This window comes from Kogia breviceps, chromosome 16 (assembly GCF_026419965.1).
Source record: "Kogia breviceps isolate mKogBre1 chromosome 16, mKogBre1 haplotype 1, whole genome shotgun sequence".
NCBI classification, from domain to species: Eukaryota; Metazoa; Chordata; class Mammalia; order Artiodactyla; family Physeteridae; genus Kogia; species Kogia breviceps.
The window spans coordinates 4,650,488-4,665,902 of NC_081325.1; the positions used below are offsets into that span (position 1 = coordinate 4,650,488).

Sequence of the window (15,415 nt, forward strand, 5' to 3'; positions counted from 1 at the left end):
CTCCCCTCAAGACTAAAAGATATTGGGAAGTGAGGTGGGCTAGGTATCAGTTAATAACACTGAACAAAAAACCTGTAGAGTCAGGATTTTTTTTCATGTAACGAATGCATTTAATTCCTATAGCTTTATAATATAGTTGGAAATCAGGAAGACATGCCTCCAGCTTTGTTCTTTTTTCTCAAGATTGCTTTGGCTATTTGGGGTCTTTTGTGGTTCATACAAATTTTAGGATCGTCAGTAGGCAAAAATTTCTTAAACAGGGCACAAAAAGAAGTAGCCATGATAGAAAAGATGAATAAGTTGATCTTCATTAAAATTAAGAACTTCTGGGAGTTCCTTGGAGGTCCAGTGGTTAGGACTTGGCACTCTCACAGCTGTGGCTTGGGTTCAACCTCTGGTCAGGGAAGTAAGATCCCACAAGCTGCACAGTGCGGCAAAAAAAAAAAAAAAAAAAAAAATTAAGAACTTCTGTTCAAAAAAGACAACATTGAAAGCAAAAAGGCAAGTCACAGACGGGGAGGAGATATTTGCAGTCCATATGTCTGATGAGGTACTCATTTCAGACTCTCCAAAGAACTACAAAATAATAGTAAAACTCAATCCAATTTTATTTCATTTTTACTTTTTTTATCAAGTGAGGAAAAGACTCAAACAGGCAGTTAACAAATATCCAAATAGACAGAAAGTACTAAAAAGACGTTGAACATCACGTACAGTCATCACGACAGCACAAATTAAAGCCACGGTGAGATCACTACGGCCCTACCTGAATGGCTAAAATTAAAACAACCGGCAGAACCAAGTGAGAGGGTGTGAAGCAAATAAAATGTGGTTATATTGCTAGTGGAGTATTAATGGAGCCATCCACTCTGGAGAGCTGCTTGACGTTCTACAAAAACAGATGTACGTACCACAGTCCAGCATCTCCATCTGTATGCGTCTACCCAACATAAATGAGTTCCTAGATCCAAAAGACACGGGCAAGAATGTTCATAGCAGCTTTACTCCTAACACCCTGGAACAGGAAAATCCAAATGCCTATCAGAAGAAGAACAGATAAATTTTTTTAAAATAAATTAATTAAAGGGATATTAAAGAATGGAGCAGCACACAGCAGTGAGGCGAAAAGACAAACTATGATGAATGCATCCACATGGGTGACATCTGCAGATATTGTGTTAAACCGAAATCATAACTGAAAAGGTCTATGCTCTGTGATCCATTTCTATGAAGGTCAAGGACAGGCCACAGTCATCTATAGCGAAAGAGAAGGAATAGCAGCTAAACTTTGCAGGGGTGGGAGCACTGACTAACAGAGACAAGAGAGAACTTTCTGGAACACTGATAACTTTCTATATCTTCATCTGGGTCGTCGACGAATGAGTATATACATGTTTAAAAATTACACCTGAAACTAACACAACATTGTAAACCAACTATACCCCAATTAAAATTTTTTTAATACAATAAAAATCAAAATTCACCAAGATGTACACTTAGGATGTGTGCACCATATTGTTTGTAAGTTATGCATTGACTTTTAAAAATTAAAGGAGGAGGAGGAGGAGAAGTGAGAGCAACACATTCCCCTCAGAATTGTGAAACCAAGCTCCTGCCCTAGTGACAGAGTGGTATTAATCTAAAACCAAGAAACCTTCTTAGTAAGGGGAACATCACACTCAGTAGCCAGCATTCCTAGTACTGTTCATCCAGTACTGATGAACCTAGTTGCAGGGCAGGAATAAAGATGTAGACGTAGAGAATGGACTTGAGGACATGGGGTGGGAGGAGGAAGCTGGGACGAAGTGAGAGAGTGGCATGGACGTATATACACTACCAAATGTAAAATAGCTAGCTGGTGGGAAGCAGCCGCATAGCACAGGGAGATCAGCTGGTGCTTTGTGACCCCCTAGAGGGGTGGGATAGGGAGGGAGGGAGGGAGACGCAAGAGGGAGGGGATATGGGGACATGTGTATGCATATGGCTGATTCGCTTTGGTGTTCAACAGAAACTAACACAGTATTGTGAAGCACTTATACTCCAATAAAGATCTATTTAAAAAATCGTTTGACAATAAATGTTAGGGTTTATGTCTGGACTCTGGATTCAATCTCATTGATCGATATGTCTATCCTATGCCAGTTTTATACTGTCTTGATCGCTGGGTCTTTAAAGTAAGTTTTGAAATTGGGAAGTGTGAGTTCTCCAACTTTGTTTTTCTTTTTCAAGATTATTTTGGTTATTCTGGGTCCCTTGAATTTCCATTTTAGAATCATCTTGTCAATGTCTGGCCCCCCAAAAAAGGTAGCTGGGATTTTTATAGGAGCCATGTTTAATCTGTAGATCCATTCGTGGAATATTTGCCATGTTGACAGTATTAAGTCATCCCATATCCATTAACATGGGATGTCTTCTCTTTTATTTAGGTCTTCTTTAAATTCTTTCAACAATGTACTGGATATTTCAGCGTACAAATCTTACACTATTTTGTAAATTTATTCTTAAATATTTTATTTTTTTAATGCAACTGTAGTGAAATTGTTTTCTTAATTTCCCTTGCAGATTTTTAAGAGCTCGTACACAGAAATACAATTTATTTTTGCATATTCATCTTTTATTCTACATAAGTATATACATTTGTTGAAAGTAATTGAATTTTGCATATAAGATACATGCACTTCACTTCATAAAGCTTACCTCAATAAAAAAAATATTAACATATGGTTTTAAAGCAAATAAACAGGACTGGTTATTTTTAGAATGAGATTGTTTTAATAACTGGAAATACTGAAGTTTTATGTAATCGGACTGGCTCCTCTCAGAGAGAAAGGAGGGGTGCTGTTCAACAGAGCACAGCTAAGGGCTATTAATGGAAAAATCAAGCCGTTCAATACTGAGTCTCCAAAGAGTTAGGACGACTCACTACATCAGTAACCATGGTGATAGAAGATAGCATAGGCTATTACTTGCGTTACTCTGACATTTACTTTGTCAGAGCAATCTCGCAATCAAAAAGGCATTTGTTTCCCTTTAGAAAAATACATACAGTCTCTCTGTCAAACGTTCCTTGAACTTGCCTCTGTCATAATCAGTGAGCACCCAAGTCCCAGCGTCTTTGTGCTCAGTACTCGTCTCTCTACCGCTCACATCTCCAGGCACCTTAGGGATGAGTGGAGAACCTGCTGTCCCTCCACCCATGCCACAAATGCTGAGACTCTGCCCTCTAGTACTTATGGAGAGAAGTTTCAGCTGTCCGTCACGAAGAAGGCTCTTTTTAACACAGCACTGTAGATCAACTGTACATCAATAAATTTTTTTAAAAAAGAAAGAAAGAGGGCTCTTTGGGGGCAGATCTTGTGGAAATATAACAACTACTCACAAGTTTTCCTAACTATTGACACAGGCAGGTCCGTTTCTTACTATAGTAAAATATACATTCTATTTCTTCTAGAGATCTCGTGACACTAGAAAATCTGATGAACCCTTAGTACCTGTGTGATGCTTCCTGTACCTTCCAGAGTTTACAAGGAAAGCTTCAAGAACAGAACCTCCTGGAGACGTTGGTCTTTGAGCTTTTGTGGCGAAATTAAAGGAAAGCAGCCCAGATGGGATAAAATGGGCTCCGTGGACCATGAACACTTTCTCACTGCCAGGACGATTCACCTTCAAAGTTCTTAGGCCTCAGCAGACCTTAGTCTAAGAAAATCCTGTGCGAAACTAGCCAACATTTATTTAAGACGATCTGCTGCTCTTTAGTCTCCTAATGTGAGCTGCTATCACATAAATAATCTGGGTATCCCTGAGGTGACTATAAATAATCACCCTTCGAGTACATTCTACACAAAATGGCATTAACATCTGTTGAGTGACCGCATTCCGCGCGTTGTTCTGGGGCTGCTGTACATAATCCCCAGCTTAGGGAAATTCGATAATAATGAAAGAAAATGTTCACTTTACCTGCCGCGTCAATTCAATAAATTTGTGTTCATTAAACAGACTACAAAAACGTCGTTCGTATATACCTATTCCCATATTTTTTCTTAATATCATTTTAAGCTTTCCAAAAATCACCATAAAGACGTAACACCTAATTGCAGCTCCTTGTTCTTTTTCTCCCACTGAAGGACGAGAGAAGAAAATTCCGTATCTGTCATCTAAAATCTATTAGTAAGTACTTTGGCTAAGCCTTGAAACTAAGATACCACAGATCAATTACACAGGAGTGAGCTGACATTGGCTTGCTGCCAGCGGTAATGTGCACCGAGAGGAAGGATTGCTTTTCTGAATGTAGTTAGGGAAAGTACAACATTCACCTCTGTAGGGATCTGAGACTTATGCATCTAAAAGGAAAAGCTGTATGTTCCACGTGAGAACTTAGGTTTGGGAAGTCGGTGGAAGTCCTACATGTCCTTGGTGTGGTGTCTCTGCAGCTGGCTTGTCTGGCCGCGCTGAAGCAGAGACAGTGTGCTCTCTTTCTTGGGGTACAGCTGGGCAGAAGTCAGGGGAGGAAGTAAATAACCCTTCATCCTCTCACAATGCCTCCAAAAAAAGAAACACTGAAATGAGAAACCTGAAAGATCCCTCAGAAGCCATGTTCCCACAGTCCTTATTTTGACAGACAAGGAAATGGAGGCAAAGGTCGCAGGGGACTTTGGTCGAAGCTTCTGGATCCTTTGTCATCCTGCTTTTCCGTCTGTCATTTAGAAATGATGCCCGGAAGTTTTGCTGGTGGGACTGGAACTTGGGTCCTTTGCAGCTGAGACGAAACAAATGCAGAAATGATTTTCTCATGTGTGTGTACGTTCTTGATTGTATGTGTATGGTCTTATGTGTGTATATGTTCCTGTGTATACGAATGATAACAAAATAGCACTGAACACACAGAGGGGCCCTGACAGTAAGAGTCAGCGGAGTCCGTTCCAAAGGACAACTGATTCTCCCCACTGTGGCCCTCTACGGAGTTTCGGGTACATCCAGACTAATGTGCATTGTCCCTAATGCAATTTCCATCACTCAGGACCAACTACTAAGGTAAGGTGCCCTCTGCTTCACAATGAGTTGCAGGATTTGCCAGCTACAAACAGCTAGATGGAGACCAGCTGCTTTAAAAAAATACCACCGAGCTAAGGTACAGACCTCCAAGGCAGCAGCCATCTGCAATCTTTTATTTTATTTTATTTATTTGTTTGTTTGTTTGTTTAGGCTGCGTTGGGTCTTCGTGGCTGCGCGCGGGCTTTCTCTAGTTGCAGCGACAGGGGACTACTCTTCATTGTGGTGCGCGGGCTTCTAATTGCGGTGGCTTCTCTTGTTGCGGGCTTCAGTAGTTGCGGCACACGGGCTCAGTAGTTGTGGCGCACACGCTTAGTTGCTCCACGGCATGTGGGATCTTCCCGGACCAGGGCTCGAACCCGTGTCCCCTGCATTGGCAGGCGGATTCTTAAACCACTGCGCCACCAGGGAAGCCCCTGCAATCTTAATATAAAATGAAATGGGGCTTAAAAGAACTTTCCTGTTAGGTGAATTATGATCTATATCTGTATACTAGATATTTATGGTGGATATATATCTCTTAAACATTCTTAAAGTAGAAAAGCATGGTAAACTATAAATATATGTATTTACATATATACATGCTTATATTGGCAAATTTCTTGAAGACACCTTGCATTTCCTTTTGAATAATAATTAGTTTATACTTCAGCCGATTTACATTAACAAGAAGAGCATATACAATCCCACATAATGATGTCTTTCTGGGAACAAAATTAACTCTTACGCTGTCAATAAAACAACTAAGTTCAGTCTTTCCTTGTCTAAGAAAAAGACTGGTGTCCTTTCTGAGACACCCCAAAATACAGAAAACCCCTCTCCCCCAAAGTTTACATTTGATAGGGTATTTCCAAAATTCCAGTTTTCCAGCTGTTGTAGCAAAAGCAGATTTCTAAGCAGTAGACCTCATTCACCGTTGAAGCGATGAATTTCGACAGCATATGCAATATTTACTTTCTGGAAATTGGGATAGAAACACACGGCACTTGGATCAGAAATCACAGGAAATGTGTTTCTCCCTATTTCTCACACTTTGTGATTCAGTAATATTGAGTGAAAGACTTATCTGTTATTATTGTTCTCTATCTAGCGATTGTTTTCATTGGCGGTGAGCGGTAACGCAGGTTCCAAGACTGTGGGCCGAGAGTGTCTCACTGCTGCCCTCCTCTGGACACTCCATGCTCTGCAATACTGACCAGACGGTTTTAAAACTCGAATCACCTCCGAATAATTAATCTCACTTGTTGGAAAAGCCAACAGGGCTACATTTGTGGCTTCAGGGTGTTTATGGGGGAAAGGCTTGGCTTCCTGAAATATGGAAGGAAAATCACACAGGACTGATCATAGAACAGAAGGCACCATTCCCGCTCTGCCCTATAAATGACTACTGTATCTCATGGGAAAACCCATCTTGATGTAGAAGCACCTTCCTGTCTTCTCCCTTCCCTACGGCCATGTACGTCAGCAATGGGGTCACAGGTCTCCAGATCATTTTCCGCACTGCCTCTGCTTCTGTTTCCAAGTACAGGAGCTGAAACCGCCCTGTGCCCGTCAGCCCCAAGGGGGAGTGTGCCCTTTGCCTTGAAGGCGGCTTCGACTCCTGGGGATATTTATAGGGTTGGAGGATTGGCTTTCCACCTGGTTCTCAGGATGTCAGGTTGCCTGATAGGGTCCTGCTGTTGAAACCATCATCTTCACCGTCTTTGTCAGCACCTCCGTCATCAGCGGTGCCTCCTCCTCCTCCTTCCTCTGGGCAGGTTGGAGCCCACGTCGGGAGAGCTCACTAGGTAAGCGCTCTGTGCCCTCCTTCAGTGGTCAGCTCTGACCGTCCCCTCCTCCGCACGGCCTCTCTAACTCAGTGACGACACAGGAGACGTCCTCGGAGGCCCAGCCCATAGGCACCAAGCCACCTCGTAAAGCCTCAGCCTTTAACCGAAGGCAGATCCTTCAAAGGTAAGTCCTGGATGTAAATCCCATCCCAGGAGGTTGCACAAGAGAGAACTTGCCATGGAAATTAACAGAGAACTGCTTCTTGACAGTTCAAGTCATCATCGCCAAAGCTCAGAACCTCAGGGATTGAATTCCAAGGGGGTGGAAATGTGTGAGATAGGCAGTTTGTTTTCTGTCCTCACTCCATCTCCTCATACAGCCTCGTCTCAGCTTCTTTCTGACCACACACGCTCACGTACACACACACGCTCACGCAACTCACACGCGCTCACGCCCTCACGCACACGCTCACACAGTCGAGACTCCTCTCTCCTCTGCCTTGAGCCAAATGCACGAGTTCTCAAAAGACACCCAAAGGAGATTTTTAAGAGAAAACTGAAATTTTTGAAGAAGGAGGAAACCTGAAAATAAAAAATAGTTATGGAAGTTCAGCAGGCGGATTAGCAGGAGTAGAGACCGGAAGAAGAACTGTAAAAGGGAAAAGCCTGTGTTCTACTACAAGTTCATCGCGAAAGGGGTGCTGCCTAGAAGCTTAAATTACACGTAATGGCCCATCTCTGGGACCCCCTGCCCCCCAGGTAATGAGCACAAGCGCTCAGCCACGCAAGACGCAGAGGCAGGTACGTGGAAATCAAAATGGCCCTTTTCTATATTTTTACTGCCCAATCAGACCCTTGGTGAACGCTTTGCACTTCTGGGCCTCGGTTTTGCTGGTGCCAAGTCCCATCTGCCTCCTGGAAACCCCAATATCTCCCCTCTCCTGCCTGGCGCCACCCCTCACGTTTGCCTTGAGCGTCTGCAGGTCTCGCTTGGTCCAGCCCACCGCCCCAGGCTGGCTGCCGAGCTTTCTCAGTGGGTCGAGGTTGTGGCAGGTGGTACCCGTTTCCATCCGGGGCCATCAGTGCCGGCTGAACGCCCTGCAGCGTGACCAGGTGCCCTCTGCCGGGAAGAGCTGCCCCCCCCTCCCTAGCAGGCTTGGCCTCTGGGGCCCACACAGTCTGCAGCCCGCTTGCTGGGGCTGCAGGGCTCCGCGCTCGGTGGACCGCAAGGCCCTCACCCCTCCCTCGTCTCTGAAGCAGGCCCAGCACGGCCCCTGCCCGGTGGGCCTTTGTGCCTCCGCTGCCTGAGGCACCTTCCCGGTCTGGACTCCTCAGAAGTGTCCCATTCTCAGTGAAATGCCCCAGAAGAGCTCCCAGGGGACAAGTTCTATGTCAGGTTGAATCCTTTCAGGAAGGCGCTGTTCCTACAAAGGCTCATTTCAGCAAAATTTATGAAGTGCAACTTGTAAGCGGAACTTAGAAGGCCGCAGGCCTGTGGGCATGCCTAGATGTATGTTTAGAAGTCACAGAGCAGACAGTCTGTTGACCATCTTAGTCAGGGGAAGCAACAGCAGAGCAGACAAGAGCCCCAAATTAGGGATTCGAATCCCAATTCCGCAATTAGGGGGCTCTGGACCTGCCGAGGGCCTTCCCTTGCCTCTGCACCTGCAGCCAAAAGCAAGGCGTTGGACCAGCTGTTTCCCTCAGGTTCCTTTAGGTTCTGACACACTGGGATTTTTTAAAAAAATCACTACCTTCTGCTGTGAAGTGATTAAGCGGTTCAGAACCCCCAAGTTCCTGTGTGCCATCGGCATTTGAGATGTTAGCAGTGGAAACACCCATTCTCCCCTCTGACCGTCTTTGCAGATAACCTTGTATTTTCCGGAGCTGTCAAAGCGGCAAGAGGCTCCCTTTGCGGCCGGTCACAGTGTCCTAGGGGTCCCCGTGGCCCCTGACTTCTCACGGTCAGAACTGTATTTTTGTTTATTAGCCGGAGGTGAGGGAGATGCCGCAGTGGCGCGCCCTCGCTTCGGAGGAGGAAGCATTTTTCCATCCAGGCCTCTTTCCCCAGCAAACTCTCCATGCAGACTCTAAAAGGAGACGTTGAGAGGAACAGCAGTCCCGCAATGAATACCAGGCGCAGGTGAGGGCGCCTGCTGTAGCTCACACAGGGCCCAGCCCCCAGAACCACGGGGAGGGCGCCTCAGGCACCGATGGGCAACGACCTCTAGTCCAAGTACAGCCGAGGGCACGACCCCTCGCTTCCCCTCCACGCGGTCCACCCGGTCCCCACGCAGGGCCAGCTCTGGGGTCAAACCCTGACACCAAGACTCCCTCAGAACTGGCTTATCCCCACCCACTTCTCTGGGGACACCACCCACCCTCTAGAGGCTCTCTCCCTCAGGGCCTACAGAAGGCACACCTTTCTCTAGGCGAGAAATAAACCCCACAGGGCTAAGTTCCGCTTTTCTAAAAGCGACCTACATTCTCAGAATTTTGGTACCAGTGATTCGACATCTGAGTAAGATTTGAAAAGCTCATTGACAAAGCGCAACAAAATACAGCACAGGTCCTGTTGAAGGTCCTGCTGTACTTCATCTATTCCTTTCCCGCTCTCTTCTTAAGATCACTTATTCACTCAACAAACATTTACTGAGCCCTTCCTTTGTGTCAGACACTGAGGTTTCAAAGACAGGGCTATTTATGTGGGGGAGACAGGTGTGCAAATAAATGACACCACGAAGGGCTGGCTGCGTCCCTGGCACCACGGGGCAGAACGGCGCTGGGGACTGCCTGCCTTTGGGTGCCCGGCTCCCGCACTGCGAGTCAGGAGAGATTACCATTCCATTTTACAGAGCACAAAACTGAGGCCCAAAGAGCTTCACCCACTCAGCACACATCCTCAAGGCAGAAACGGGTAAAGTCGGGTTTGCCCTTTGGACCACATCTGACTCCGCCTCTGGACGCTCTCCAGGCAGGCTGCTGAGGACCCCAAGGCAGCTGGACCCCCTCCACCTGCCCAGGAATCAAAGCAGAGAAAGGAGAGGAACCCAGTGTATCTGGGCTGGAACTCAGGGGCCCGTGGCTCCTGCACTAAGAAACACCACTTGGGCGACGAGTTCCTTAGAAACTCTGCCCAGTTCTTAGACTATTCAAAAAGCAAAGGAAACAAAGAAAACCCCCAAAGTTCTTGCAGTAAATGGCCCATTCGTTCATTCCAGGGACAGTCATTTATCGAGCCCTGGCGTTGGGAAAAGAGGGATTGATAAAACGTGGCCACGGTCACGCGGAAGATGCCGCAGATCACGTGTGCGGACACGGCGGCCCGGCTGGTCCACAGGTGCCGCTCGGCACCTCAACGCGGGGCCTGGTCCGCTCCCACCCTGACCCGCGCCCCGGCCCCCAGGCGGCCCCAGGGCTCTGGCTAGGACCCCAGCCCTCTGACGACAATCCCTTATCCCCGCCCCCCCGGCTCTCCAGGCCCTGGTCCCAGCATTCCTAGGAGATGAAGGGAACAGCCCCCAAACTTAGCATCGTCACCTCCACTCTGAGGGGGCACTTAGGGGACAGGGCGGGAAGCGGGGAGGCCTCTGGAGGGACCGGCCGTCCCACTGTTATCAGCTCCCGCAGTGCAAGCCAGCAGCATCACGTGGCAGACGGCGTCCCAGGGGGCATCAAGGGGAGCGGGAGAGGGCGTGGGACGTGTGCTCCCAGGGGCGCCCCTGCCCGGCCCCTGAGCTGAAAAGGTGAAGGTGATGGTCGGGTGGGAGGTGGCAGGGACAAAGGACGGGGAAGCAAGGGCAGCAGGGCCGGCGGCCGGCATGGCATCCTGTCCTCACTCCAGGCCTCAGTTCATCCCCTCTGCAGGGCCGTGGCCCCTAGACCCTCCCTCAGAGCACCCCAGTCTACAGGAACCCTTCTCCCACACCTGCGGGGTTCAGAACTGTCGCCCGCCTCTCGCTGCTGGCCGGGCACCCTCTGCCCCCCCTGTTGCTATCACCGGGGCACGGCTCCAGCTCTCCAGCTGGGACACAGGCCTGTCCACTCAGCATCCAGATGTGCACACGTGTCACCTCTGACGTGTGTCTGAAGGAATGAATGCCCCGCACATCTGCACAGCCGGGAGCCCCTAGGAGTTTCCCTCTGGAAGAGGGGCCACGCAGCCTTCAGAGTCAGACAACACATTCAGCTTATTCAGGAAGCTTGCACAACACAGCCTAGAGCGGCCTAGGGTCCCTGACCTCCCAGTGGAGTCTCAGGCTGGAAGTGACGAACCCCAGGCCAGGAAAGCAGGTCACAGGCGTCCTGTGCTCGGGACCTTAGAATATGGTGCTTACGCGGCCGTGCTCGACTCGTCCTGCATCCGTGAAAGTGCAGTCAGTACTCAGAAGTCCTGATGCGGTAGCGAGAGCGGGAGACGACATCACTTTTAAGGTGAGACCATGTGAGGCAAGTCAGAGTGGAGGCTCTGAGGGAGACCATCCCAGACCAGGGACTCACAGCTCCTCTCGGGAACCGCGCTTGTCTTCATGGCCTGAACTCTGGGGCTTGTTTTTTGCAAGGGCTGTTGGGGGATGTTTGCCACGGGCTCGGGGCTGCCGTGGTTCTGTGGCTTCGGTAACAGCAGGCCACGTGGGAGAACAGCCTTGCCCACTAAACAAATCCGTGTTTCCCTGTCCATCAGAACACCTAGGGTCCTTTCACACAACTCATGGCGGCGAGCTTCTGTCTCATCTTAGCTCCAGAAAGAAACAGGCTCAATCAAATGCAGGTAATTCCGTTCAAACAGAGAGAGTAAGGCTGACGGGACACCAAAATGTCACCTTTATCACAGACAAGGCCATTACTGGAGGATGGGGCTTACGGCCGTGGAAGAGTGGGTATCCTCGTGTCGGACCCCGGGATGAGGGCACTGTGCCCACCGTGTCCAGGTAGGGCCACCCCGGGAAACCTGAAGCCTGCAGGGGCCCTGCAGGACGTGTCCCACCTGGGAGCCAGCCCTGAGAGGAGGTGGGGGGGAGCGGTATCACCCACGTCACCATCAGGTCCAGAGTGGGTGCTGAGGCCCCAACTAAGGCGCTTCCTTCACCAAGACCCCTCATCCCAACACGCAGTATGCAGGTTTCACAAGTAGAGCAAGAGTTTCACCATGAAACATAGGACTTAACTTCTAGGTCCGACCAACCTCTTTCCCTTGGTGGTAAAGAAGGATATGGAGGGGCGGGTTCTAAGACGTCAACTGACCAAGACGGCAGGGGCCACTCTGAACAAATGAGTTTCTCTTTATTTTGTAATTTTGTTGGAGCGTAGTTGATTTACAGTGTTGTGTTAGTTTCTACTGTGCAGCAAAGTGACTCTGTTATACATATATGTATATATAGAGAGACACACCCTTTTTTGTATTCTCTTCCATTATGGTTCATTCCAGGATATTGAATACAGTTCCCTGTGCTCTACAGTAGGACCTTGTTGATCCATTCTATATACACTAGTTTGCATCTGCCGATGCCAAACTCCCAGTCCTTCCCTCTCCCCCATTCCCCGCCTTGGCAACCACGGGTCTGTTCTCTAGGTCTGTGAGTCTGTTTTGTTTCATAGGTTCATTGGCGTTGTATTTTACATTCCACATATAAGTGACATCATACGGTATTTGTCTTTTTCTTTCTGACTTACTTCACTGAGTACGATACTCTCTAGGTCCATCCATGTTGCCGCAAAGGGCATGATTTCATACTTTTTTACGGCTGAGTAGTACCCCATCGTATACATGGGCCACATCTGCTTTATCCGTTCCTCCGTCGATGGACGTCTAGGTTAGTTCCCCGTCTTGGCTGTTGTGAAGAGTGCCGCGATGGACATCGGGGTGCTTGTGTCTTTTCGAATTAGACTTTTGTCCAGATAGACGCCCAGCAGTGGGACTGCTGGGTCATCTGGTAGCTCTATTTTTAGTTTTCTGAGGAAGCTCCACACTGTTCCCCAGAGTGGCTGCACCCATTTACTTTCCCACCAACAGCTTAGGAGGGTTCCCTTTGGGTTTCTCTTTGGAGACACTTTTCTTTTACTCATATGCCCTGCAAGACGTCATCTGAACCCTGCTCCCTAAAGAAAAAGAGAGAACTTGAATTTTGACAAGTGTCTTAGAAACACCAGTGTCAGTGGACGGTGCTGGGCACCTGGGTTTAGTGAGTGATGGAGGGGCTTAGCGGGGAGCCTGCCAGACCAGAAGGGCTGAGTCCTGGTCTTGGCCGCGTGTGTGTGTGTGTGTCTGTGTGTGTGTGTGTGTCTGTGTGTGTGTGTGTCTGTGTGTGTGTGTCTGTGTGTGTGTGTCTGTGTGTGTGTCTGTGTGTGTCTGTGTGTGTGTGTCTGTGTCTGTGTGTGTCTGTGTCTGTGTGTGTGTGTCTGTGTGTGTGTATGTGTGTGTGTGTCTGTGTCTGTGTGTGTCTGTGTGTGTATGTGTGTGTGTCTGTGTGTCTCTCTGTGTGTGTGTCTGTGTGTGTTATGTGTCTGTGTGTGTGTCTGTGTGTGTGTCTGTGTGTGTGTCTCTGTGTCTGTGTGTGTATGTGTCTGTGTGTGTTTGTGTGTGTGTGTCTGTGTGTGTATATGTGTCTGTGTGTATGTGTGTATCTGTGTGTGTGTCTGTTTCTGTGTATGTGTCTTTGTGTGTGTGTGTCTCTGTGTGTATGTGTGTGTGTCTGTGTGTGTGTCTGTGTGTGTCTGTGTGTATGTGTGTGTATGTGTGTGTATCTCTGTGTGTCTGTGTATGTGTGTATGTGTCTCTGTGTGTGTGTGTCTGTGTGTGTGTCTGTGTGTGTCTCCGTGTGTGTGTGTCTGTGTATGTGTGTGTCTATGTGTGTGTGTCAATTGTGTCTCTGTGTGTCTCTGTGTGTGTCTGTGTATGTGTGTGTCTATGTGTGTCTCTGTGTGTGTATGCGTGTGTCTGTGTGTGTCTGTGTGTGTGTGCGCGTGTGGTGGGCAAGTTCCTCCACCTCTGGAGCCAGTGGTTCTCAACCTTGAATGTGCTGACAAATCACCTGGAGAGTTTATTAAAAATGCAAATTCCAGAGCCCCACCCCAGAGCTTCCGACTGAGATCAGGAACCCGATTTTTAAACAAATGCGCCCATGCGATTCCAAGGCGGATGGTCTCTGGGCCATAATTTGAGGAAAACTGAGATTGGTTTCTCGTGGGTTAACGTAGAATCAGACGTTCCCTGTGTCTCTCCTGGGGCCTCAGTGGGGATGAAGGAGCCAGTCTCTGTAACATCACATGGGAAACAGGTGCTCCTGCACCTGCAGGGTCGTTCTGTAATTAAAGCTCCATTTTCCCCCACAAAACCTTTTGTATCCTCCAGCAGAACGGTCTAGATTCCTCGCTGGGTGCGTAGAGCACGCCTCCCAAGGGCTGGCTGGGGGGCAGGAGCCACACCAGACCTCATTTCTGTTCTCCGCAAGCTTCCCGACACACGATACCCACATCATCTGTGTTTTCCCTTCCTCTTGTTCCAACTCGAATCTACTCTCTTGTCTGCACTGGCACATGTCAGCCGGCGAACAGGCTGAAACAAATGTTTGCAGAAAGGACAGGTCCGCGATTACACAAGATACTGGTCAGGAGTGCCACCGACGTGACAGCTAATTCCTGAAGCTGTGTGGGGTCAGGGTGGGGATGGAGACCAACCGTAAAACTCCCCTAAGAGACCTTGACCCTGACCAAGTGTCAGTGGCACTGGGGCTATACCTACACTGGAACTTTGGAAGACCATGTCGTGTTATGGTGCTTTGAGTAATCGCCATTTTCCCATTTAAAAAATACATTCACAGAGTCTTCTTTCTGTTACTAACACTCTTTTCTGCTACTTTGTGTCCGGGATGCTGGTTAGTCAGTACCAACACACAGAGAGGCCTTAGGTCCCGTATTCCTGGATTTGAGGGGGCGTCTTAGCCTGGAGAATTTTGACATTCTCGTAAGTTCATGGGGTATCCGCGGCCTGGGCCTCTCGGGGCAAAACTGAGGCGTGGCTTGTGCCCCAATCGCTCACGTGGGGTGGAGATGTTTTCACAGCCTCGTCACACGTTTGCTGGGGACAGACCGCGCGAGGCAGGTGTAACAGAGCCAGGAAGGTGGGAGGCCCGGGGGAGCCAGCCTGCAGCATGAGGCTCCGTTGTGTTGTGTCTATTCTGGGAAAACAATGACTGTCCTCACAGTGGCTTGAGATCGGAGGGTGGCTCTGAGACTCTATTCACGCGAGACGCTCCCACGGCAGGACGCGTGGCCTGAGTCACGGGGGGCCGGGGAGGCGGACGGAGCGCTGCCCCGAGCTGGGATGCTCTGCGGGTGCAGGGCCCACCCTACGCGGTCCACAGCCGCGCGGGACAGCTGTGCGAAGGGAGCGGAAGCGTGCTGCCCACGGCCTGCGCCTCTGGGGCCGGGGGGGACTTGAAACTCAACGGCAAGAGTGGACACAGAATTCTGTCGGGAAGAGGATGTGGAGGGGGCGTGTCCTTCAGTTCCGAGCTTCTCGAAGTTGGCAAAACCCGGGCGCTTGTCACGCGTGCGGAATCCCGGGTCCCACGCAGATCCATGAAACTCGAATGTGC

The 15,415-nt window shown here is 48.8% G+C and overlaps 1 protein-coding gene across 4 annotated transcripts in view; it reads right to left on the reverse strand.

Moving 5' to 3' along the window:
• AMER2 (APC membrane recruitment protein 2) overlaps window positions 1–15,415 on the reverse strand; it is a 55,096-nt gene that overhangs the window by 1,171 nt on the left and 38,510 nt on the right. For 2 of the 4 annotated variants that reach the window (XR_010837165.1, XR_010837162.1), the window contains exon 3: window positions 12,078–12,917. The exons of the other annotated variants lie outside the window; for them this stretch is intronic. The gene's annotated coding sequence lies outside the window, so the exon portion shown is untranslated. Of the gene's footprint in view, window positions 1–12,077; window positions 12,918–15,415 lie in introns of those variants that run through there. 4 annotated transcript variants of the gene reach the window in all.